Source organism: Squalius cephalus, assembly GCF_949319135.1.
Source record: "Squalius cephalus genome assembly, chromosome: 19".
NCBI classification, from domain to species: Eukaryota; Metazoa; Chordata; class Actinopteri; order Cypriniformes; family Leuciscidae; genus Squalius; species Squalius cephalus.
Genome location: NC_137140.1, coordinates 14,252,778 through 14,280,296, shown reverse-complemented (window position 1 = coordinate 14,280,296; position 27,519 = coordinate 14,252,778).

The following is a 27,519-nucleotide window of genomic DNA, read 5'->3' as shown; positions in this document are numbered from 1 at the left end:
ACTTAGCTAAGTGTTTGCTAGTATGTTTTATTATGTCTCTAGTATGTTGGTAGGATGTTTAGCATCTACTGGCATTTTTTTATATGTTATTAGGAGTCAAGAACAGTGTTAAACGTCACTTCCTGTTGCCAGCAGGTGGCGCTATGACTATAACTAAATATGAGCATGGACATGTGTTCAAGAGATAACTCTTATCAAACATGTGAAGTTTGGGGTAGATTGTACATTGCCTTCTTGAGTAACAACAAAGTCCTGTTTCATTGAATTAGCATGCTTTAGCACTTAGCTAAGTATTGCTAGCATGTTTTAATATGTTTCTAGCATGTTTAGAACTCAATGGCATTTTTAACATGTTGCTAGAACGGCATCAACGTGTTAAACATGTCACTTCCTGTTGCCAGTAGGTGGCGCTATTACTATAACTGAATTTGAGCATAGACATGTGTTCAGGCCATGATTCTTATCAAACGTGTGAAGTTTAGGGCAGATTGGACATTCCATGCCTGAGTTACAGCAAATTCCTATTTAATTGCAGTAATAGCATGCTTTAGCACTTAACTAAGTGTTTGCTAGCATGTTTCTAGTATGTTGCTAACCTGTTTAGCACTTGCTGGCTCTTTTTTATATGTTATTAGGAGACCACAACAGTGTTAAACATGTCACTTCCTGTTGACAGCAGGTGGCGCTATTACTATAACTGAATATTCTCATGTAGATGTGTTCAGGCCATGACTCTTATCAAACGTGTGAAATTTGGGGCAGATTGGACATTCCATGCCTGTGTTACAGCAAATTCCTATTTAATTGCAGCATTTGCATGCTTTAGCACTTAGCTAAGTGTTTGCTAGCATGTTTTAGCATGTTTCTAGTATGTTGTTAGCATGTTTAGCACTTGCTGGCACTTTTTTATATGTTTTTATATGTCCACAACAGTGTTTAACATGTCACTTCCTGTTGCCAGCAGGTGGCACTATGACTGTAACTGAATATGAGCATGGTCATGTGTTCAGGATAGAACGTTTATTAAAAGTGTGAAGTTTGGCGCAGATTGGACATTGCCTTCTTGAGTAACAACAACATCCTGTTTCATTGAATTAGCATGCTTTAGCACTTAGCTAAGTATTGCTAGCATGTTTTAACATGTTTCTAGCATGTTTAGAAGTCAATGGCATTTTTAACATGTTGCTAGAATGGCATCAACGTGTTAAACATGACACTTCCTGTTACCAGTAGGTGGCGCTATTACTATAACTGAATATTCTCATGTAGATGTGTTCAGTACAGAACGCTTATCAAAAGTGTGAAGTTTGGGGCAGATTGGACATTCCATGCCTGAGTTACAGCAAATTCCTATTTAATTGCAATAATAGCATGCTTTAGCACTTAGCTAAGAGTTTGCTAGCATGTTTTAGCATGCTTCTAGTATGTTGTTAGCATGTTTAGCACTTGCTGGCACTTTTTTATATGTTATTAGGAGTCCATAACAGTGTTAAACATGTCACTTCCTGTTGCCAGCAGGTGGCGCTATGACTATAACTGAATATGAGCATGGTCATGTGTTCAGGACAGAACTCTTATCAAACGTGTGAAGTTTGGGGCAGATTGGACATTCCATGCCTGAGTTACAACAACTTCCTGTTTCATGGCGAAACATCGAAATTTATCAGGCCGCCGAGGACCCGCCCTTTGACGAAAACTCAAGATCTTCGCAATTTAACGTCGCAAAGGCCTTAAGATTACACTCACCAAATTTGAAGATGATCAGATTAAAACTGTAGGAGGAGTTCGTTAAAGTACGAGGCCTGAAAATGGCAAAAACTGCACAAAAATCTGAGAGGAAGTTCAAAATGGCTGACTTCCTGTTGTGTTTAGGGCTATGCTCCAAGAGACTTTTTTGTAGGTATTAGGTCATTACATGTATGTACCGAATTTCGTGCACGTACGTGGAACGTTGCGGGAGGCGCACTCCGTTGAAATTTTATAGGTGGCGCTATCGAGCCATTTTGCCCCGTCCAATTCTGAAACCTATATCAGATGTAAATTTTCGCCAGTTCTGATGCGTGTGCAAAGTTTTGTGAGTTTTCGAGCATGTTTAGGCCCTCAAAAATGCAATTAAATGCGGAGAAGAATAATAATAATAATAATAAACAGAGCAATTCCAAGAGGGTCCTCACACCATCGGTGCTCGGGCCCTAATAATAAACAGAGCAATTCCAAGAGGGTCCTCACACCATCGGTGCTCGGGCCCTAATAATTAAAGCTGCAAGCAGCGATGAAAGGGCCCTCGCACCCGTGCCATCAACACTCGGTGGCTTTAGGAAGACAGAGCATGGTTGGGAAATGTACATTTAAGGAGGTATATATAGTAAGAGTATGTCAAAGTCAGTTACAAAATGTTTTGTATAATGGTGATAAAAGCATGCTTCATGACTCAGCTAAGTGTTGCTAGCATGTTTAGTCTGTTTCTAGCATGCTTAGTACACAATAATTATGTGGTTAGTACTGCATTACGGTGTTAACCATGTCAGTTTCTGTTGCCAGTAGGTGGCGTTATGGCTATAACTGAATATGAGCATGGATGTGTGTTCAGGACAGAACTCTTATCAAACGTGTGAAGTTTGGTGCAAATTGGACATTGCCTTCTTGAGTAACAACAAAGTCATGTTTCATTGAATTAACATTCTTTAGCACTTAGCTAAGCATTGTTAGCATGTTTTAACATGTTTCTAGCATGTTTAGAACTCAATGGCATTTTTAACATGTTGCTAGAACGGCATAAAAGTGTTAAACATGTCACTTCCTGTTGCCAGTAGGTGGCGCTATTACTATAACTGAATTTGAGCATAGACATGTGTTCAGGCCATGATTCTTATCAAATGTGTGAAGTTTGGGGCAGATTGGACATTCCATGCCTGAATTACAGCAAATTCCTATTTAATTGCAATAATAGCATGCTTTAGCACTTAGCTAAGAGTTTGCTAGCATGTTTTAGCATGTTTCTAGTATGTTGTTAGCATGTTTAGCACTTGCTGGCACTTTTTTATATGTTATTAGGAGTCCATAACAGTGTTAAACATGTCACTTCCTGCTGCCAGCAGGTGGCGCTATGACTGTAAGCATGATCATGTGTTCAGGACAGAACGCTTATCAAAAGTGTGAAGTTTGGGGCAGATTGGACATTCCTTGCCTGAGTTACAGCAAATTCATATTTAATTGCAGTAATATCATTCTTTAGCACTTAGCTAAGTGTTTGCTAGTATGTTTTAGCAAGTCTCTAGTATGTTGGTAGGATGTTTAGCACCTACTTGCATTTTTTTATATGTTATTAGGAGTCAAGAACAGTGTTAAACGTCACTTCCTGTTGCCAGCAGGTGGCGCTATGACTATAACTAAATATGAGCATGGACATGTGTTCAAGAGATAACTCTTATCAAACGTGTGAAGTTTGGGGTAGATTGTACATTGCCTTCTTGAGTAACAACAAAGTCCTTTTTCATTGAATTAGCATGGTTTAGCACTTAGCTAAGTACTGCTAGCATGTTTTAACATGTTTCTAGCATGTATAGAACTCAATGGCATTTTTAACATGTTGCTAGAACGGCATCAAAGTGTTAAACATGTCACTTCCTGTTGCCAGTAGGTGGTGCTATTACTATAACTGAATTTGAGCATAGACGTGTTCAGGCCATGATTCTTATCAAATGTGTGAAGTTTGGGGCAGATTGGACATTACATGCCTGAGTTACAGCAAATTCCTATTTAATTGCAGTAATAGCATGCTTTAGCACTTAGCTAAGTGTTTGCTAGCATGTTTCTAGTATGTTGCTAACCTGTTTAGCACTTGTTGGCTCTTTTTTATATGTTATTAGGAGACCACAAGAGTGTTAAACATGTCACTTCCTGTTACCAGTAGGTGGCGCTATTACTATAACTGAATTTTCTCATGTAGATGTGTTCAGGACAGAACGCTTATCAAAAGTGTGAAGTTTGGGGCAGATTGGACATTCCATGCCTGAGTTACAGCAACTTCCTGTTTCATGGCGAAACATCGAAATTTGTCAGGCCGCCGAGGACCCGCCCTTTGACGAAAACTCAAGATCTTCGCAATTTAACGTCGCAAAGGCCTTAAGATTACACTCACCAAATTTGAAGATGATCAGATTAAAACTGTAGGAGGAGTTCGTTAAAGTACGAGGCCTGAAAATGGCAAAAACTGCACAAAAATCTGAGAGGAAGTTCAAAATGGCTGACTTCCTGTTGTGTTTAGGGCTATGCTCCAAGAGACTTTTTTGTAGGTATTAGGTCATTACATGTATGTACCGAATTTCGTGCACGTACGTGGAACGTTGCGGGAGGCGCACTCCGTTGAACTTTTATAGGTGGCGCTATCGAGCCATTTTGCCCCGTCCAATTCTGAAACCTATATCAGATGTAAATTTTCGCCAGTTCTGACGCGTGTGCAAAGTTTCGTGAGTTTTCGAGCATGTTTAGGCCCTCAAAAATGCAATTAAATGCGGAGAAGAATAATAATAATAATAATAATAATAATAATAATAAACAGAGCAATTCCAAGAGGGTCCTCACACCATCGGTGCTCGGGCCCTAATAATAATAATAAACAGAGCAATTCCAAGAGGGTCCTCACACCATCGGTGCTCGGGCCCTAATAATAATAAACAGAGCAATTCCAAGAGGGTCCTCACACCATCGGTGCTCGGGCCCTAATAAACAGAGCAATTCCAAGAGGGTCCTCACACCATTGGTGCTCGGGCCCTAAATATAGCTGCGAGCAGCGATTGCGGGCCCAAGCCGGTGGCACCGCCACCCTGGTGCATTTAGTTTCACTAAAGGCACCGGGGTGGCGGTGTCACCGGCTTGGGCCCTCCATTGCTGCTCGCAGCTATATATATATATATATATATATATATATATATATATATATATATATATATATATATATATATATATCGGACAAGTAATATTCTCTGTCTTGTCACTTTAAAAAATATATATATATAAAATTCAGAGGCCGATTTTGCAAATAAATCCACATTCAAACCAAAATATCTGACTTCCTGTTGGTCAGAGCTAATTACTGTAAATTAGAAACTTGTCTGGCTCGATGAGACCAATATATGTACTGATTTTTGTAACTGTGGGTAAAAGTAACCCCCCCATTTTGCCAAAAGCATTTTGAAAGTGACACAGTTCTTGTTGCCAGTTGATGGCGCTATAACTTTGACTCACAATAGTTGCATCCATCTGACCGGCCTCTTACCACGAACACACTGCTGAAGTTTCATCAAGATCAGTTAATGTGTGCATAAGTTATAACACTTCGTGTCTCTCTTTTCTCGCCATAAATTCGTTTCCTCGCCACGGCCAAACCGTTCGAGATATCAAAAATACGTCCGCAATTTAGCATCCTCAATGTCTTGACTTCATGCACACCGAGTTTGGTGGGGATGGGATGAATTTTCTAGGAGGAGTATTTCACATTCCACAGCAAGCATTTTCCAAACAACCCATATTAGCCGACTTCCTGTTGGGCTGGCGTGAAACTTGACTGAGGGAAAGTTGTTCGGCCCGATGAGATCTATATGTGTACCGAGTTTCATATTATTTCATGCAAGTGTGTTTGATATATGGACCAAGTTTTCAGACCCCGTTCAAGGGGGCGCTGTTGATCCCCCCTGCCACACCCCTTTCTGAAACTTTTCACATGTCTACTGGCTCATAAGTGTTATGTGTCTGTCGAGTTTCATCCAATTTCAAGCATGCTAAGAGTCTCAAAAGCATCAAAAAAGAATATTAAAGTTTGAAGCGTTGCCACGGCAACAGTATCTAAGATATCAATCATCCTTTCACAGGTCTACATCTGCAGTGTGTCTACATTATACACAAAGTTTGAAGCAAATCAGGTAAAAAGAAGAGGGTGATTTCAAAGCATTTTGAAAGTGACACACTTCCTGCTGCCAGTTGGTGGCGCTATAACTTTGACTCACAATAGTCACATCAATGTGATCGGCCTCTTACAACGAACACACTGCTGAAGTTTCATCAAGATCAGTCAATGTATGCAGAAGTTATAACACACTTCCTGTGTCCCATTATTCGCCATAAATTCGTTTCCTCGCCACGGCCAAACCGTTCGAGATATCAAAAATCCGTCTGCAATTTAGCATCCTCAATGTCTTGACTTCATTCACACCTAGTTTGGTGGCGATCGGATGAATTCCCTAGGAGGAGTATTTCACATTCCATTGTATGCGTTTTCCAAACAACGTATAATAACCGACTTCCTGTTGGGCTGGTGTAAAACTTAGAGCACGAAAGTTGTTCGGCCCGATGAGTTCTATATGTGTACTGAGTTTCATATTATTACATGCAAGCGTGTTTGATTTATGGACCAATTTTTCAGACACCATTCCAGGGGGCGCTGTCGAGCCCCCGTGCCACGCCCGAGTACCAGCTTCAGCCCGGCCCTGATGGCCGCAGGTTCTGACACACACACACATATATATATGTATATAAATATCTATCTATCTATCTATCTATCTATCTATCTATCTATCTATCTATCTATATACACACACACACACATATACATATATATATATATATATGACAGAAAAAATTACTTGTCTTACCTTATTCTGATTTTATGATACACTCAAAATATTCCACAACAAATTCTTTAAATTTAATGTAAAAATAAAAACGAAAGTAAGCAGTGTTGGTCTCACGTAACCCTCTCATTAGAATCAAAATGTTTCAATATTTGCGATGTATTTGGATGCTAAACTATTCTTTATTTTAGGCTTTGTACTTCACTCGTGTTCCAATATCGATGGAAAAAAACATTCCTCTTCACAAGCGCAAAAATGTGCTTGTAAACATCACAGTGGAGCTCTGTATGGAAGCCCGTTTCCGCCACGTTGAGTAAAAAAAAAAAGATTCTTTAAGTCATAATAATGAGAAACTTTCTCATAATAATGACTTAACATCTCATAATAATGAGAAACTTTCTCATAATAATGAGAAACTTTCTCGTAATAATGACTTAACATCTCATAATAATGAGAAACTTTCTCGTAATTATGACTTAAACATCTCGTAATAATGAGAAACTTTCTCATAATAATGACTTAACATCTCATAATAATGAGAAACTTTCTCGTAATTATGACTTAAACATCTCGTAATAATGAGAAACTTTCTCGTAATAATGACTTAACATCTCATAATAATGAGAAACTTTCTCGTAATTATGACTTAAACATCTCGTAATAATGAGAAACTTTCTCGAAATAATGACTTAACATCTCGTAATAATGAGAAACTTTCTCATAATAATGACTTAACATCTCGTAATAATGAGAAACTTTCTCATAATAATGACTTAACATCTCGTAATAATGAGAAACTTTCTCGAAATAATGACTTAACATCTCGTAATAATGAGAAACTTTCTCGTAATAATGACTTAACATCTCGTAATAATGAGAAACTTTCTCGAAATAATGACTTAACATCTCGTAATAATGAGAAACTTTCTCGTAATAATGACTTATTTTCTCGCACTTCTACGCATGCGCAAAGCAGCGGAGCAGAAGGGCGTGCCACACTAGCGACATCCGCTGGTCAAAGCCGTGTAAATGCATCACAGCAAACTTGGCACGCTCTGCAAAACAGTTGTTTTCATTAAAGTCAGTTTGATCTACTAAGTGCAATCTGTAGTATCATTAAATAACATCATCAGTAGGCCTATCTTCCATACTTTTCCATGCGCACGATAAGGTGTGAAAGTGGAATGCAGAAGCAGGACGGTTACCATGGTAACGAAGGACGCTTGTGCACACCGATGGAAATTGTAAACATGAATTTACAAAACTATCAGATTAAAGTTGGAATATTACATTTATTCGTCAAGTTTAAGTGTAACACATATGTGTGTTAATATAACACGTATTTTGCAGATGCTAGGATATTTGATGTGCAGGTTCATCTGGAAGATATCAATACAGAAATCACCTTTAAGATGTTTATGACTTTGGGGACATTTAAACATAAGTGGGCAGTGGAATGGGGGAAAACGCAAGGTCGAGACGTGTTTTTAAAAGCTGAACTTCTTTTCAATTTAGAACGCCGTGTCATGCGCAAGACGCTGCAGAAGAGCGAGCGCAACGTCCGTCTAGTGCGCGTTTGCCTAGAAAAGCAATGCAAAAGCGCGTTCTGTATGAACGGACCCTTACACAGATTTCCAGATGAAGTGTTCTTAAACAGATTTGGAAAGGTGTGCTGTCTTATCATTCCTCCGTCTATTTGAAATCCATGGATCACCCTTGTATTGCTGCTTGTTCATACACAAAAATACAAATGAATATTACAAATGAATAAAAGACTATCTAGTATGGAAGCCTGTCTCATATACTGATCATTTATCTTTAATGTTATTCACTGCAGAGCGTGCCAAGTTTGCTGTGATGCATTTACACGGCTTTGACCAGCGGATGTCGCTAGTGTGGCACGCCCTTCTGCTCCGCTGCTTTGCGCATGCGTAGAAGTGCGAGAAAATAAGTCATTATTATGAGAAAGTTTCTCATTATTACGAGAAAGTTTCTCATTATTACGAGATGTTAAGTCATTATTATGAGAAAGTTTCTCATTATTACGAGATGTTAAGTCATTATTACGAGAAAGTTTCTCATTATTACGAGATGTTAAGTCATAATTATGAGAAAGTTTCTCATTATTACGAGATGTTAAGTCATTATTACGAGAAAGTTTCTCATTATTACGAGATGTTAAGTCATTATTACGAGAAAGTTTCTCATTATTATGAGAAAGTTTCTCATTATTACGAGATGTTAAGTCATTATTACGAGAAAGTTTCTCATTATTACGAGATGTTAAGTCATAATTATGAGAAAGTTTCTCATTATTACGAGAAAGTTTCTCATTATTACGAGATGTTAAGTCATTATTACGAGAAAGTTTCTCATTATTACGAGATGTTAAGTCATTATTATGAGAAAGTTTCTCATTATTACGAGATGTTAAGTCATTATTACGAGAAAGTTTCTCATTATTACGAGATGTTAAGTCATTATTACGAGAAAGTTTCTCATTATTACGAGATGTTAAGTCATTATTACGAGAAAGTTTCTCATTATTACGAGAAAGTTTCTCATTATTACGAGATGTGAAGTCATAATTATGAGAAAGTTTCTCATTATTATGACTTAAAGAATCTTTTTTTTTTTACTCAATGTGGCGGAAACGGGCTTCCATAGCTCTGCTTACTGTGAATGGTACAAATTGTACTGCTGACTATTTAAACAGAGCAGTGTAATTCGTTTATGTTAGGTTGACTATTATTATTATTATATTGTATTAGGGCTATAATGAACAGGCTGCGATGTCAAGATTTTTTTATAAGATATTTAATAAGATGTTTTTGTTCTGTTTCAGCAGCAAAAATAGTTAAACAAAGATCACAGCAGAACCATCGCACATCTCACAGCAACTTGTTTTCTCATTACTGATTGATTCAGCATTTTGAAACGAATCGGTTGACTCAAAGATTCAATGGTCAATCCATAAACATCTGTCTCAATCATAAATGACTCAGTCATTAGAACAAATCGTTTGAACGAATGAATCAATGACTCGCTCATTAAGATGGTGGCCTGGCGACACCTAATGGCGGTTTAGTGTTATGTTTAAAATTATCATTCTTTCCAACGTGCACCATTATCAATGTCCGTGCGGACGTCCGTTTTTTACTTTCACTTTTATATTAGCGATTTAAAAGCACCCACTCGTGTCACACGTCGATTAACCGATGGGAAAATATCCTCACAGTCATATACCTAATACATTTATATTTAAATACAATAGGCCTACCTAGTAAAACGTTTTATATACTATTTTGAATATCCTTTTGGACACAAGAGGGCAGTATAGCCCTATGTATGATTGTTTTTTTTTTTTTTTTACTTAACTGTTTTTAATTTTAGAATAAAATTAGAATAAAATTCTTTTTAAAAACAGAATAAAATGGGTTTAGTTGTAATATTTGTATACTTTTATATAGAAATAAATGGTATATAATTACATTTTTACAAGATTTGAGGTTTTTAGTGTTTCCTTTTTGGACATTAGTTTAATCCCTCGCCATAGCAAAAACATTTGAGATATTTATTATCTGTTCACAATTTAGCATATTTAATGTATTTTCATCATGTTGAAAAAGTTTGGTGGGAATAAAATAAATTGTTTAAGAGGAGTGGCTAAAAATTCAGAGGCTGATTTTGCAAAAAAATCCACATTCAGACCAAAATATCTGACTTCCTGATGGCCGGAGCTAATGAATATAAATTAGAAAGTTGTCCGGCTTGATGAGAACAATATACATACTATTTTTTTTTTACTGTAGTTAAAACTAACCCCCCCACTTTTGTCAAAAGCATGTTGAAAGTGACACTTCCTGCTGCCAGTTGGTGGCGCTATAACTTTGACTCACAATAGTTACATCCATCTGATCGGCCTCTTACCACGAACACACTGCTGAAGTTTCATCAAGATCAGTCAATGTATGCAGAATTTATTCCACTTCGTGTTTCTCTTTTCTCGCCATAAATTCGATTCCTCGCCACGGCCAAACCGTTCGAGATATCAAAAATCTGTCCGCAATTTAGCATCCTCAATGACTTGACTTCATGCACACTGAGTTTGGTGGGGATTGGATGAATTCTCTAGGAGGAGACCTAAAGGCACCGGGGTGGCAGTACCACCGGCTTTGGCCCTTCATCGCTGCTCGCAGCTATATTTATATATATATATATATATATATTATATATATATATATATATATATATATATAAATAAAATACCAAAAATATTGCTTGACTTACCTTATTCTGATTTTATGATACACTCAAAATATTCCACAACAAATCCTTTAAATTTAATGTAAAAATAAAAATGAAAGAAAGCAGTGTTGGGCTCACGTAACCCTCTCATTAGAATCAAAATGTTTCAACATTTGCGATGTATTTGGATGCTAAACTATTCTTTATTATAGGCTTTGTTCTTCACTCGTGTTCCAATATCGACGGAAAAAATCATCCTCTTCACAAGCGCAAAAATGTGCTTGGAAACACCACAGTGGAGCGGTGCTTACTGTGAATGTATGAATTGTACTACTGACTATTTAGAGCAGTGTAATTGTTATATGTTAGGTTGACTATTTTATTATTATATTTTATGAAGGCCATAATGAACAGGCTGCGATGTCAAGATTACAATGCTGGAATGTGTGTGTGTGTGTGTGTGTGTGTGTGTGTGTGTGTGTGTGTGTGTGTGTTCATGTTTTTCTATCCCGGTGGGGACTTCAACCTGAATGCAGACTCATGGGGACTCGTGTCACAGTGGGGACCTAAATAGAGTTCCCCATGGGTAAACAAGCTTATAAATCATACAGAATGAGTTTTTTTGGAAATGTAAAAATGCAGAAAGTTTTCTGTGATAGGTAGGTTTAGGGGTAGGGTTAGTGTGAGGAGATAGCATATACAGTTTATACAGTATAAAAAAAAATTAAGGCTATGGAGAGTCCCCACAAAGATAGTAAACCGTGTGTGTGTGTGTGTGTGTGTGGCGTGGGCGCGTTTGAACAGTGGACACATAAAAACATACTCCGTCATTATACAGGACGACATTCAAACTGCAAAGTGTTAACTTATATTTGTGTACAGTCGCAATAAAACACAACATTGTGCTTTTGTAAAATAATTTCAAGCAATCCACCCCCCGAAAGGCGCTAATTTTAAAATTAAACTAAAATGCTTACGGCTGCATGGGCATTCATAACGGTGCGCGTCCACGGCGAGGAACGAGCGAGGAATGTTTTTCAGTTAATTCCTACTTCCATAGGAATTCATTTGAAATGCTTGCTCAACCACAATCAATGTCAGTGCGGACGAACATATTTTACTTTCGTTTTTAAGTTGGCGATTCTAAAGCCCCCAGTGGTGTCACACGTTGATTAACCAGTGGTAAAATATTCTCAAAGTCACATATTACCTAGTATATTTTTATATAGATACAATAGGCCTACCTGATTTTGAACACAAGAGGGCAGTATAGCCCTATGTATAAGGAGGAGTAACTAAAAACTCAGAGTCTGAAATATCCAAAAAATCCACATTCAGACCAAAATATCTGACTTCCAGATGGCCGGAGCTAATGAATGTAAATTAGAAAGTTTTCCGGCTTGATGAGTACAATATACAATTTTTTTTTTTTTTACTGTAGTTAAAACTAACCCGCCCACTTTTGTCAAAAGCATGTTGAAAGTGACACACTTCCTGCTGCCAGTTGGTGGCGCTATAACTTTGACTCACAATAGTTACATCCATCTGACCGGCCTCTTACCACGAACACACTGCTGAAGTTTCATCAAGATCAGTTAATGTATGCATAAGTTATTCCACTTCGTGTTTCTCTTTTCTTGCCATAAATTCGTTTCCTCGCCACGGCCAAACCGTTCGAGATATCAAAAATCCGTCCGCAATTTAGAATCCTCAATGTCTTGACTTCATGCACACCGAGTTTGGTGGGGATTGGATGAATTCTCTAGGAGGAGTACTTCGCATTCCACAGAAAGCGTTTTCCAAACAACCCATAATAGCCGACTTCCTGTTGGGCTGGCGTGAAACTTGACAGAGGGAAAGTTGTTCGGCCCGATGAGATCTATATTTGTACCGAGTTTCATATTAATTCATGCAAGCGTGCTTGATATATGGACCAAGTTTTCAGACCCCATTCAAGGGGGCGCTGTTGAGCCCCCCTGCCACGCCCGTTTCTGAAACTTTTCACATGTCTACTGGCTAATAAGTGTTATGTGTCTGTCGAGTTTCATCCAATTTCAAGCATGCTAAGAGTCTCAAACCCATCCGAAAAGAACATTAAAGTTTGATGCGTTGCCACGGCAACAGTATCTAAGATATTAATAATCCTTTCACAGTTCTACATCTGACGTGTGTTTACATTATACACATAAAGTTTGAAGCAAATCGGGTAAAAATAAGAGGGTGATTTCAAAGCATTATGAAAGTGACACACTTCCTGCTGCCAGTTGGTGGCGCTATAACTTTGACTCACAATAGTCACATCAATGTGATCAGCCTCTGACAACGAACACACTGTTGAAGTTTCATCAAGATCAGTTAATTTATGCTGAAGTTAAAACACACTTCCTGTTTCCATTATTCGCCATAAATTAGTTTCCTCGCCACGGCCAAACCGTTTGAGATATCAAAAATCCCCTGGCAATTTTTCATCCTCAATGCCTTGACTTCATTCCCACCGAGTTTGGTGGCGATCGGGTGAATTCCCTAGGAGAAGTGTTTCAAATACCAGACCATGCGTTTCCAAACAACCCTTAATAGCCAACTTCCTGTTGGGCTGGGATAAAACTTAGAGCACGAAAGTTGTTCGGCCCGATGAGATCTATATGTGTACCGAGTTTCATATTATTACATGCAAGTGTGTTTGATTTATGGACCAAGTTTTCGGACCCCTTTCCAGGGGGCGCTGATGAGCCACCCTGCCACGCCCGGGTACCAGCTTCAGCACGGCCCTGATGGCCGCGGGTTCTGACCTGTGTGCAAAGTTTCAAGAGTTTTCGAGCATGTTAAGGGCCCCAAAAGTGCCCGAGAAGTAGAAAAAAAAATATATAATAAATATAAATATAGCTGCGAGCAGCGATTACGGGCCCAAGCCGGTGGCACCGCAACCCGATGCCTTTAGTTACCTAAAGGCACCGGGGTGGCGGTGCCGCCGGCTTTGGCCCTTCATCGCTGCTCGCAGCTATATTTATTTATATATATATATATATATATATATATATATATATATATATAAAAGACAGAAAATATTACTTGACTTACCTTATTCTGATTTTATGATACACTCAAAATATTCCACAACAAATCCTTTAAATTTAATGTAAAAATAAAAATGAAAGTAAGCAGTGTTGGGCTCACGTAACCCTCTCATTAGAATCAAAATGTTTCAACATTTGCGATGTATTTGGATGCTAAACTATTCTTTATTACAGGCTTTGTTCTTCACTCGTGTTCCAATATCAACAGAAAAAATCATCCTCTTCACACGCGCAAAAATGTGCTTGAAACATCACAGTGGAGCGGTGCTTACCATGAATGGTACAAATTGTACTACTGACTATTTAAACAGAGCAGTGTAATTTTTATATGTTAGGTTGACTATTTTATTATTATATTTTATTAAGGCTATAATGAACAGGCTGCGATGTCAAGATTGCAATGCTGGAATGTGTGTGTGTGTGTGTGTGTGTGTGTGTGTGTGTGTGTGTGTGTGTGTGTGTGTGTGTGTGTGTGTGTGTGTGTGTGTGTGTTCATGTTTATCTATCCCAGTGGGGACTTCAACCTGAATGCACACAGACTCATGGGGACTCACAGTGGGGACCTAAATAGAGGTCCCCATGGGTAAACAAGCTTATAAATCATACAGAATGAGTTTTTTTGGAAATGTAAAAATGCAGAAAGTTTTCTGGGATAGGTAGGTTTAGGGGTAGGGTTAGTGTGAGGAGATAGAATATACAGTTTGTACAGTATAAAAACCATTAAGTCTATGGAGAGTCCCCACAAAGATAGTAAACCGTGTGTGTGTGTGGCGTGGGCGCGATTGAACAGTGGACACATAAAAACATACTCATACATTCAAACTGCAAAGTGTTAACTTATATTTGTGTACAGTCGCAATAAAACACAACATTGTGCTTTTGTAAAATAATTTCAAGCAATCCACCCCCCGAAAGGCGCTAATTTTAAAATGAAACTAAAATGCTCATGGCTGCACGGGCATTCATAACGGTGCGCATCCACGGCGAGGAACGAGCAGAACAGAGTGAACGTTTTTCAGTTAATTCCTACTTCCATAGGAATTCATTTGAAACGCTCGCTCAACCACTATCAATGTCAGTGCGGACGAACATATTTTACTTTCGTTTTTAAGTTGGCGATTCAAAAGCCCCCAGCGGTGTCACAAGTCGATTAACCGGTGGTAAAATATTCTCACCGTCACAAACCTAGTACATTTTTATGTAGATTCAATAGGCCTACCTGATTTTGAACACAAGAGGGCAGTATAGCCCTATGTATGACTTGACTTTTATGGGACTAAATAGTACAATTACTATTTTTAAACTTATAAATAATTATTAAATTGGAAAAAAAAAAGAATAAAATGGGTTTAGTTGTGATATTTCTATACTTTTATATAGAAATAAATGGTTTTTAAAATTACATTTTTAGAAGATGAGGATTTTAGTGTTTCCTTTTTGTACATTATTTTAGTCCCTCACTATAGCAAAACCGTTTGAGATGTTTAATATCCGTTCACAATTTAGCATCTTTAATGTATTTTCATCGTTTTGAAAAAGTTTGGTGTGAATAAAATGTAGCGCCCCCTACCCTCTTCTTTGATGGGCGGAGCACCGGGTTCTAATGATATGTCTCTCGACTTAACTAATTTACTTCCTTCCTTTCCCCCCCCCCTAATCACTCTACTAAAATGAAGATTTTAGATGATTATCTTTCTGACAAGCTGTTATATAAAATCACAAAAAGGTAAGTTCTTATGGTCCGTGTAACGCTTCACAATTCAGTTTTCAGACCATACAATGCAAATGCAAAAATGAAAAATTGAACCCAGACATTAATTTTTCTTGTTTTTCCAGTTACATTATCAATGGATATTTGCCTTTTTCTCCCCTTTTTCAATTTTACTTTTGCTAAATTGTGACTTCGGAAACAAACATTCGAATAAATGAAATCTAACCGATTTTCTATTTTTCCATTTTTCGTCTTGTAATTTGTGCCGTGGGCGGTACCATTAGCACGGGGGTGTGGCCGTGGACTAACTTTACTGTCATTTCATTGATGTAACTGCTTTATTTACACTGCATGCACGTTTGAGGAGAAGTTTAAAAGACGGAACACAGGACGACATTTTTCACCCGAAGTGCCATCATTTTTATTATTAATAGTCTGTGCTAAATTAGGCAGTCTCGGACCGGCCATCGTGAGCAGCCGGGAAAAGTGAAATCCCGGTGGCCTGGATTTGGCACATTGCCCTTGTTTGTATTTACCTATTCATTCTTACTTTATTTTATTGATATATAGGCCTAGCTATATCCTTGTTGTTGTTCATTTTACATGGTACAGAAGCCTAGGCAGCCACAACCACGAAATCCCAGACAGTTCATTTTCAGTGCAGCAGAACGGGGGTGGCTCGCGAGCAGCAGCGCTTTTCAAGATCCTTCACGGGAATCTAGAATAACGATAAAAATTATAGCCTACTAAGCAAAAATATAGAAAAAAATAAGCATATTCCCCCCCCCCCAATTTTTAAAGGTTTTTAGCTCTCGTTTGTAGGCTAATACAATATTTAATGTCTATAGTGCTGATTCATTATCGAATGGCGAATTTAATGTGCTCGAATAAATAAATAAAAAACAAGCTGGGCAATGTGCCAAACGTAGCAAGGTATTTCTGTTTATTTATTGAAAATAAATAAATATTATTGCTTTTGATTTGCAGCACAGTAGCTATAGCCTATATCGCCTCATGCTCATATCCCGGCGAACTGCTTCTATTGTAATGAACAGACTAGAGTTCTACAACTGTGCTAGATTTAATGGCATTTTACGGGAACGAGAAGCGGTGTAGAGCTAAAGCACACAGAAGCTCAAGCGGATGCCGTGGTAACGAACAATGCCCGTTATAGTGAAAACATCTGCATCTTTATTGTATTGTAGACTATTACAAACGAGAGCTAAAAACCTAACAAAAAAAAATAAACTTTTTTTTTTTCTATATTTTCGCTTGGTAGTATTTTTATAAGGTCAATACAAACAGGTAGGGCAATGTGCCAAATCATACCCAGGCCACCGGGATTTCACTTTTCCCGGCTGCTCCCGATGGCCGGTCCGAGACTGCCTTATAATTTAGTACACGTAGACTATTAGCCTAATAATACAAGTTATGGCACTTCGGGTGAAAAAATGTTGTCCTGTGTTCCGTCTTTTAAACTTTCCCTCAAACGTGCATGCAGTGTAAATAAAGCAGTTACATCAATGAAATGATAGTAAAGACTAAGTTAGTCCACGGCCACACCCCCGTGCTAATGGTACCGCCCACGGCACAAATTACAAGACGAAAAAATGGAAAAATAAAAAATCGGTTAGATTTCATTTATTCAAATGTTTGTTTCTGAAGTCACAATTTAGCAAAAGTAAAATTGAAAAAAGGGGGGGAAAAGGCAAATATCCATTGATAATGTACTGGAAAAACAAGAAAAAAGAATGTCTGGTTTCACTTTTTCATTTTTGCATTTGCATTGTATGGTCTGAAAACTGAATTGTGAAGCGTTACACGGACCTTCTTATCAATTAACAAGTGACTTTATTTCAAGTAAAAACCGATGAAAGAATGAAATATTGTAAAAATAAATAAATAAAAGAATTAAATGAAATTTTCAAATGTCTGTTGTGTAATTTCTTTCACAGAAAATCACCTTTGGATCCTCTTAAATCAAAACTCCAATATAATACTCAAATATCAATATTCAATTTTGTATCAGCAAGAAATCAGTAATATAATCCCCTTTGGATCTATAATACAATCTCAAAATCAAATTGCAGAATACACTCAGAGCAAATTAGACAATACGTAATGTGGGCCCACACACACTCTTAGTTTCAATAACCCCAACCTGTTGCAGGCCTGTGTCGTTGCTTGAGAACGGTGTGGCCGTGAAAACCAACAAATGGCCTCTTCGCTCTAAAGAGCTAAATAAACAAACAAGTGTACCTGTGTCTTCCCATTTGGACACGCGCGCTATCCACCGATCACGTTAGACCAGGTGTCTCCAACCCTGCTCCTGGAGGGCTACAGTCCTGCAGATTTCAGCTCCAACCCCAATCAAACACACCTGGACCAGCTAATCAAGCTGTTCAGGGTTGCTTGATAATTACAGGCAGGTGTGTTGGAACAGGGTTGGACCTAAAGTCTGCAGGACAGTAGCCCTCCAGGAGCAGGGTTGGAGACCCCTGCGTTAGACACTCCCGTATGCGTCTGCAGCCTCACCAGCTGTCCGCTGAATGATTATGAATCCCGCGATGCCAGAGGAATTCTAAACCACGAGGGGATTTAGAACGCTATCTGGTTCCTCCATACTGTAGTCGTCTTCCTCGGAACGATTAATAAACTCAGATCCCGCGAGTAGATTTTACTCAACGTAAAAGAAAAAGATTACAGCGCGCTCAGCAGCAGTAACAAGTCTGTTTAAACTTTTCAGTCAAAGTATAACAAATGAAACGAATTACAGAAACGTTCTTTAACACTTTCTGTGTGCTAAATATACTCTTTGACCACTTAGTCAGCAGTTATTTGGGTATATTTTCTCTCAGAATCACCAGAAAATAAAGTGCGACATCACTTTCTGATCTGCCTCCATCTCTCTCTCTTCCTCCCTCTCCCAATCAGAATTATCAATACCCGCATATGGGCGGGAGCAAGTAAACCAATGTCCAATCACAAATAAAAAACATACATGCTGATCAAACCCACATGTTGAAAGAGTACACCTCACATAAACTTTACCGTAATCTGTATAACATTAATACAAGTGAAATGCTGTACAAATATATAACCACATAACGTTCATGACAGTTTAAACATTGAAGGTCAGAAACATTTACATATTAGAAATTATGCATGTAGGAGATAATAAATAACCCTAGCTGGGCTACAAAAATAAACCAGTTAGGAAGAGTAGCTAAAAACTCAGAGTCTGAAATATCCAAAAAATCCACATTCAAACCAAAATATCTGACTTCCTTTTGCTCTGAGCTAATAACTGTAAATTAGAAACTTGTCCGGCTCGATGAGACCAATATATGTACTGATTTTTGTAACTGTGGGTAAAAGTAACCCCCCCCATTTTGTCAAAAGCATTTTGAAAGTGACACAGTTCCTGTTGCCAGTTGGTGGCACTATAACTTTGACTCACAATAGTTGCATCCATCTGACCGGCCTCTGAAAACGAACACACTGCTGAAGTTTCATCAAGATCAGATAATGTATGCTGAAGTTATAACACACTTCCAGTGTCCCTAATTCGCCATAAATTCGTTTCCTCGCCACGGCCAAACCGTTCGAGATATCAAAAATCCGTCCGCAATTTAGCATCCTCAATGTCTTGACTTCATGCACACCGAGTTTGGAGGGGATGGGATGAATTTTCTAGGAGGAGTATTTCACATTCCACAGCAAGCGTTTTCCAAACAACCCATAATAGCCGACTTCCTGTTGGGCTGGCGTGAAACTTGACAGAGGGAAAGTTGTTCGGCCCGATGAGATTTATATGTGTACCGAGTTTCATATTAATTCATGCAAGCGTGTTTGATATATGGACCAAGTTTTAGGACCCCGTTCAAGGGGGCGCTGTTGAGCCCCCCTGCCACGCCCGTTTCTGAAACTTTTCACATGTCTACTGGCTAATAAGTGTGATGTGTCTGTCGAGTTTCATCCAATTTCAAGCATGCTATGAGTCTCAAAAGCATCCGAAAAAAATATTAAAGTTTGATACGTTGCCACGGCAACAGTATCTAAGATATCAATAATCCTTTCACAGGTCTACATCTGCTGTGTGTCTACATTATACACATAAAGTTTGAAGCAAATCGGGTAAAACTAAGAGGGTGATTTCAAAGCATTTTGAAAGTGACAAACTTCCTGCTGCCAGTTGGTGGCGCTATAACTTTGACTCACAATAATTACATCCATCTGATCGGCCTTTTACCACGAACACATTGCTGAAGTTTCATCAAGATCAGTTAATGTATGCAGAAGTTATAACACACTTCCTGTGTCCCATTATTCGCCATAAATTCGTTTCCTCGCCACGGCCAAACCGTTCGAGATATAAAAAATCCGTTCGCAATTTAGCATCCTCAATGTCTTGACTTCATTCACACCGAGTTTGGTGGCGATCGGATGAATTCCCTAGGAGGAGTATTTCACATTCCATTGTATGCGTTTTCCAAACAACGTATAATAACCGACTTCCTGTTGGGCTGGTGTAAAACTTAGAGCACGAAAGTTGTTCGGCCCGATGAGATCTATATGTGTACTGAGTTTCATATTATTACATGCAAGCGTGTTTGATTTATGGACCAAGTTTTCAGACACCATTCCAGTGGGCGCTGTCGAGCCCCCGTGCCACGCCCGGGTACCAGCTTCAGTCCGGCCCTGATGGCCGCAGGTTCTGACGTGTGTGCAAAATTTCAAGAGTTTTTGAGCATGTTAAGGGCCCCAAAAGTGCCCGAAAGGTTGACAAAATAATAATAATAATAAATATAGCTGCGAGCAGCGATTGCGGGCCCAAGCCGGTGGCACCGTCACTGGCTTGGGCCCTCCATCGCTGCTCGCAGCTATATTTCTATATATATATATATATATATATTGTTGCATTATTTATATTTATATATATATATATATATATATATATATATATATATATATATATATATATATATATATATATATATATAGAAATATAGCTGCGAGCATATTTATATATGTATATTTATATATGTATATATTTATATATGTATACATTTATATATATGTATATGTATATGTATACATTTATATGTATACATTTATATATGTATATATATGTATATATATGTAACAAAAAAAAAAAATATATATATATATCAGACAAGTAATATTCTCTGTCTTGTCCCTTAATGTTTTTTTTATATATATATATATATATTTTTTTTTTGGATGCTAAACTATTGTTTATTATAGGCTTTGTACTTCACTCACGTTCCAATATTGAAGGGAAAACTTCACATGCTCTTCACATGCGCAAAAATGTGCTTGGAAACATCACAGTTGAGCAGTGATTTCTGTGAATAGTATGAATTGTACTACTGTCTATTTAAACAGAGCAGTGTAATTTTTATATGTTAGGTTGACTATTTTATTATTATATTTTATTAAGGCTATAATGAACAGGCTGCGATGTCAAGATTGCAATGCTGGAATGCACAATATGTTGTTGTTTTGTTTGTGTGTGTGTGTGTGTGTGTGTGTGTGTGTGGCGCGGGCGCGATCGAACAGTGGAAACATAAAAATATAGGCTACTCCGTAATTTTGTTCATACAGGACATCATTTAAATTGCAATGTGTTTACTTATATTTATGTACACTCACAATAAAACACAACATTGTGCTTTTGTAAAAAAACATTCAAGCAATCCCACCCCCGAAATGGCGCCATTTTTAAAATGAAACTAAAATGCTCACGGCTGCATGGGCAATATGTGTCTACAGCGAGGAACGAGCAGAACAGAGTGAATGTTTTTTAGTTCATTCCTACTGGACGTCCATATTTCACTTTCGCTTTTAAGGTAGCGATTTAAAAGCCCCCACCGCGCTGTCACACATCGATTAACCAGTGGGAAAAAATTCTCAGTCACATCGCTAATATATTTATATATAAATACAATATACAATGGGCCTACCTGATTTTGAACACAAGAGGGCAGTATAGCCCTATGTATGACTTTTTTCTTTTTACTAAATAGCTCATTCTGGCTGTTTTTAAACTTGTACATAATTCTTGAATTAAAAAAAAACTGAATAAATATTTGCAGTCGAGACAAAATATTACTTGTCTTACTTTATTCTGATTTTATGATACACTCAAAATATTCCACAACATTGATTAACGTTGATTAACCCGTTGATTAACCAGTGGCAAAATATTTTCACCGTCACATACCTAGTATATTTTTATATAGATACGATAGGCCTACCTGATTTTGAACACAAGAGGGCAGTATAGCCCTATGTATCACTTGACTTTTATGGGACTAAAGAAGTACAATTGCTATTTTTAAACGTATAAGTAATTCTTAAATTGAAAAAAAAAAGAATAAAATGGGTTTAGTTGTGATATTTGTATACTTTTATATAGAAATAAATGGTGTATAATTACATTTTTAAAAGATGAGGCTTTTAGCGTTTCCTTTTTGTACATTAATTTAATCCCTCACTATATCAAAACCGTTTGAAATATTTAATATCCGTTCACAATTTAGCATCTTTAATGTATTTTCATCGTGTTGAAAAAGTTTGGTGTGAAAAAAATAAACCAGTTTGGAGGAGTAGCTAAAAACTCAGAGTCTGAAATATCCCAAAAATCCACATTCAGACCTAAATATCTGACTTCCTGTTGGTCGGAGCTAATTACTTTAAATTAGAAAGTTGTCCGGCTCAATGTGATGATGATGATATATATATATATATATATTTTTTTTTTTTTTTTTTTTTTTGAGTTTTTTTTTTGGTTGCTGATCCGTGGCTCAAAAACATTAAATGATCCGAGTGAATTTTGTGATATGTTGCACCACCAATTGTATTTATTTTATTGTCTGTAAAGTGTATTAAAATATATATTTCATTTAAATCTAATTGCTTACAGATGATTACTATATTTGGTTAAGTTTTTTCAAAGAGTGATTATTTTAGTATCCTCACGAAATATACATTTCAGCTACCTTGTCAGACAGTGATAAAGCTCATTCTTTTGTCTCTAAAGATACATTTGCATACCCAAACAACATGGCCTGATTTAGTTAATGCACAAGCACCTATTTACTCCTACAAAGGGTAACATACAAAAGAGAGCCTTTCAAAGGATTAAGATTCTGTCTCCAACCTGCAGACGTGTGAACTGCTTGAAGGTAAAAGGCAGTCAACATGTCTGGTGGTGTTGCTACTTCAAAACCAACAATGCAAGAAGTAAACTGATCAATGAAAATGTATTTTAGCACTTTGACTATTGTTTAAAAACATCTAAAGTTTCTGGAGACTCTCCCTCTCCAGTGACATTTGACATAGACTCGTTTTGTCCTGCTATTTCTTTATGCAAACAAATCAGATTTGTAGTTTTTCCTTCTGTGTATTACTTGAGTTCCATTTAAAAGTATCATTCTTTCCAACGATTATTAATAAACTTATATTAAAAACAATCTCATAATCTTATTTAATGCAATTGTTATTTTTCAGTGTAAAAGATGTAATTGGATCAGCCCTACCTATAGGGTAACAGACCTATATAATTGAATATATTGATCAAATTTAGAAATTATAAATGAAAGATAAAGCATACTTCATCAAGTCACTTTTTGAATTGAAAACGCTCGCACTATTATCAATGTCCCTGCAGACGAGCATATTTTACTTTCGCTTTTAACTTATCCATTTAAAAGCCCCGGTGTCACACATCGATTAACCGGTGGGAAAATATCCTCACAGTCACATACCTAAATGATGGAAAAAATTTTTGAACACAAGAGGGCGGTATAACCCTAAGTATGACTTGATTTTTTTGGACCAAACATATCTATTTTAGCCGTTTTTAACTTACATCCTTCTTGAATTGAAAAAAAAACTGAATAAAATGGGTTTAGTTCCAATATTTGTATAATTTTATATACAAATAAATGGTGTATAATTACATTTTTAAAAGATATGAGACATTTCCTGCTTCCCTTTTTTTACATTAGTTTAATCCCTCGCCATAGCAAAACTGTTTGAGATATTCAATATTCGTTCACAATATAGCATCTTTAATGTATTTTCATCATGTTGAAAAAGTTTGCTGTGAATAAAAAAAAACACTTAGGAGCAGTAGCTAAAAGCATGTTGAAAGTGACACACTTCCTGCTGCCAGTTGGTGGCGCTATAACTTTGACTCACAATAGTTACATCCATCTGATCGGCCTCTTACCACGAACACACTGCTGAAGTTTCATCAAGATCAGTCAATGTATGCAGAATTTATTCCACTTCGTGTTTCTCTTTTCTCGCCGTAAATTCGATTCCTCGCCACGGCCAAACCGTTCGAGATATCAAAAATCCGTCCGCAATTTAGCATCCTCAAAGTCTTGACTACATGCACACCGAGTTTGGAGGGGACACAGTGAATTTTCTAGGAGGAGTATTTCACATTCCACAGCAAGCATTTTCCAAACAACCCATAACAGCCGACTTCCTGTTGGGCTGGCGTAAAACTTGAAAGAGGGAAAGTTGTTTGGCCCGATGAGATCTATATGTGTACCGAGTTTCATATTAATTCATGCAAGCGTGTTTGATATATGGACCATGTTTTCAGACCCCATTCAAGGGGGCGCTGTTGAGCCCCCCTGCCACGCCCGTTTCTGAAACTTTTCACATGTCTACTGGCTAATAAGTGTTATGTGTCTGTCGAGTTTCATCCAATTTCAAGCATGCTAAGAGTCTCAAACGCATCCGAAAAGAATATTAAAGTTTGATGCGTTGCCAAGGCAACAGTATCTAAGATATCAATAATCCTTTCACAGGTCTACATCTGCCGTGTTTCTACATTATACACATAAAGTTTGAAGCAAATCGGGTAAAAATAAGAGTGATTTCAAAGCATTTTGAAAGTGACACACTTCCTGCTGCCAGTTGGTGGCGCTATAACTTTGACTCACAATAGTCACATCCTTGTGTTCGGCCTCTTACAACGAATACACTGCTGAAGTTTCATCAAGATCAGATAATGTATGCTGAAGTTATAATACACTTCCTGTGTCCCTTATTCGCCATAAATTCGTTTCCTCGCCACGGCCAAACCGTTTGAGATATCAAAAATCCGTCCGCAATTTAGCATCCTCAATGTCTTGACTTCATGCTGACCGAGTTTGGTTGGGATTGGACGAATTTTCTAGGAGGAGTATTTCAAATTCCACAGCATGCGTTTCCAAACAACCCATAATAGCCGACTTCCTGTTGGGCTAGCGTAAAACTTAGAGGACGAAAGTTGTTCGGCTCGATGAGATCTATATGTGTACTGAGTTTCATATTATTATATGCAAGCATGTTTGATTTATGGACCAAGTTTTCGGACACCATTCCAGGGGGCGCTGTCGAGCCCCCCTGCCACGCCCGGGTACCAGCTTCAGTCCGGCCCTGATGGCCGCGGGTTCTGACCCGTGTGCAAAGTTTCAAGAGTTTTCGAGCATGTTAAGGACCCCAAAAGTGCCCGAAAGGTTGACAAAATAATAATAAATATAGCTGCGAGCAGCGATTACGGGCCCAAGCCGGTGGCACCGCCCTCCATCGCTGCTCCCAGCTATATTTATATATATATATATACACACACACATATATATATATATATATATATATATATATATATATAAGACAGAAAATATTACTTGTCTTACCTTATTCTGATTTTATGATACACTCAAAATATTCCACAACAAATCCTTTAAATTTAATGTAAAAATAAAAACGAAAGTAAGCAGTGTTGGTCTCACGTAACCCTCTCATTAGAATCAAAATGTTTCAATATTTGCGATGTATTTGGATCCTAAACTATTCTTTATTATAGGCTTTGTACTTCACTCGTGTTCCAATATCGATGGAAAAATTCATCCTCTTCACACGCGCAAAACTGTGCTTGGAAACATCACAGTGGTACAAATTGTACTACTGACTATTTAAACAGAGCAGTGTAATTCGTTTATGTTAGGTTGACTATTTTTTATTATTATATTGTATTAGGGCTATAATGAACAGGCTGCGATGTCAAGATTGCAATTCTGGAATGTGTGTGTGTGTGTGACGCGGTTGCGGTTGAACAGTGGACACAAAAACATAAATAAAATGTTTTAGTTAATTCCTACATCCATAGGAATACATTGAAAATGCTCGCTCTACTCCGCACCATTATCAATGTCTGTGCGGACGTCTGTATTTTACTATTATATAGTATACTATAGTTAGCGATTTAAAAGCCCTCAGCGGTGTCACACGTCGATTAACCGGTGGGAAAATTTTATCACAGTCACATCCCTAATATATTTATATATAAATACAATAGGCCTACCTGAAAGAGAATTTTACTTGCCCGACCAGAGTATAGCCTGATTAGAATGTCAATAACAAAAAAATAACTTGGGAGTCACTAAAACGAGAGATTATTCTAATTTCATTACATTCATTTTAAGTTGCAATCAGCAGTTAAAAATGAATGTATTACTGATCAATGGTAACAAGGTTGCACTGCTGAGGCTCATGCTGCTTCTCCAGGAGAATTGTAAACAAATGAGCGCAGCACACAAAAAAGCAAACCAGTTAACAACATACTGACTATAAAAATTACAAATATGGAGTTTTTATATATTTTATAACATATGATAGAGTTAAGCAACCTCACTTGACGAGTAGGCAACTATTTCCTGAATACAATCACGATTGAAACTGTGACATTGATTTCATACAACAGGTTAATAAACAGTTACAATTAAGTCACTTACATTTTAGATGCAATATTGACTGTTTTTGTTCTGTTTCAGCAGCAAAAATAGTTAAACAAAGATCACAGCAGAACCATTGCGCATCTCACAGCAACTTGTTTTCTCATTACTGAATGATTCAGCATTTTGAAACGAATCGGTTGACTTAAAGATTCAATGGTCAATCCATAAACATCTGTCTCAATCATGAATGACTCAGTCATTGGAACGAATCGTTTGAACGAATGAATCAATGACTCGCTCATTAAGATGGTCGCCTGGCGACACCTAATGGCGGTTTAGTGTTATGTTTAAAAGTATCATTTTTTCCAACGTGCACCATTATCAATGTCCGTGCGGACGTCCGTTTTTTACTTTCACTTTTATATTAGCTATTTAAAAGCACCCGCTCGTGTCACACGTCGATTAACCGATGGGAAAATATCCTCACAGTCATATACCTAATAAATTTATATTTAAATACAATAGGCCTACCTAGTAAAACGTTTTATATACTAGTTTGATATCCTTTTGGACACAAGAGGGCAGTATAGCCCTATGTTTGCTTTTTTGTTGAACCAAATAGCACTAAATAGCCTGTTTTTAACTTTTTCATACTTCTTGAATTGCAAAAACAGAATAAAATAGGTTTAGTTCTAATATTTGTATAATTTTATATAAAAATAAATGGTGTATAATTACATTTTTAGAAGTTATGAGATGTTTCCTGCTTCCTTTTTGACATTAATTTAATCCCTCGCCATAGCAAAACCGTTTGAGATATTCAATATCCGTTTACAATTTAGCATCATTAATATATTTTTATCATGTTGAAAAAGTTTGGTGGGAATAAAATAAACCTTTTAGGAGGAGTAACTAAAAACTCAGAGGCTGATTTAACAAAAAATCCATATTCAGACCAAAATATCTGACTTCCTGTTGGTTGCAGCTAATGCCTGTAAATTAGAAAGTTGTCCGGCTCGATGAGACCAATATACGTACTGATTTTTGTAATTGTGGGTAAAACTAACCCCCCCACTTTTGTCAAAAACATTTTG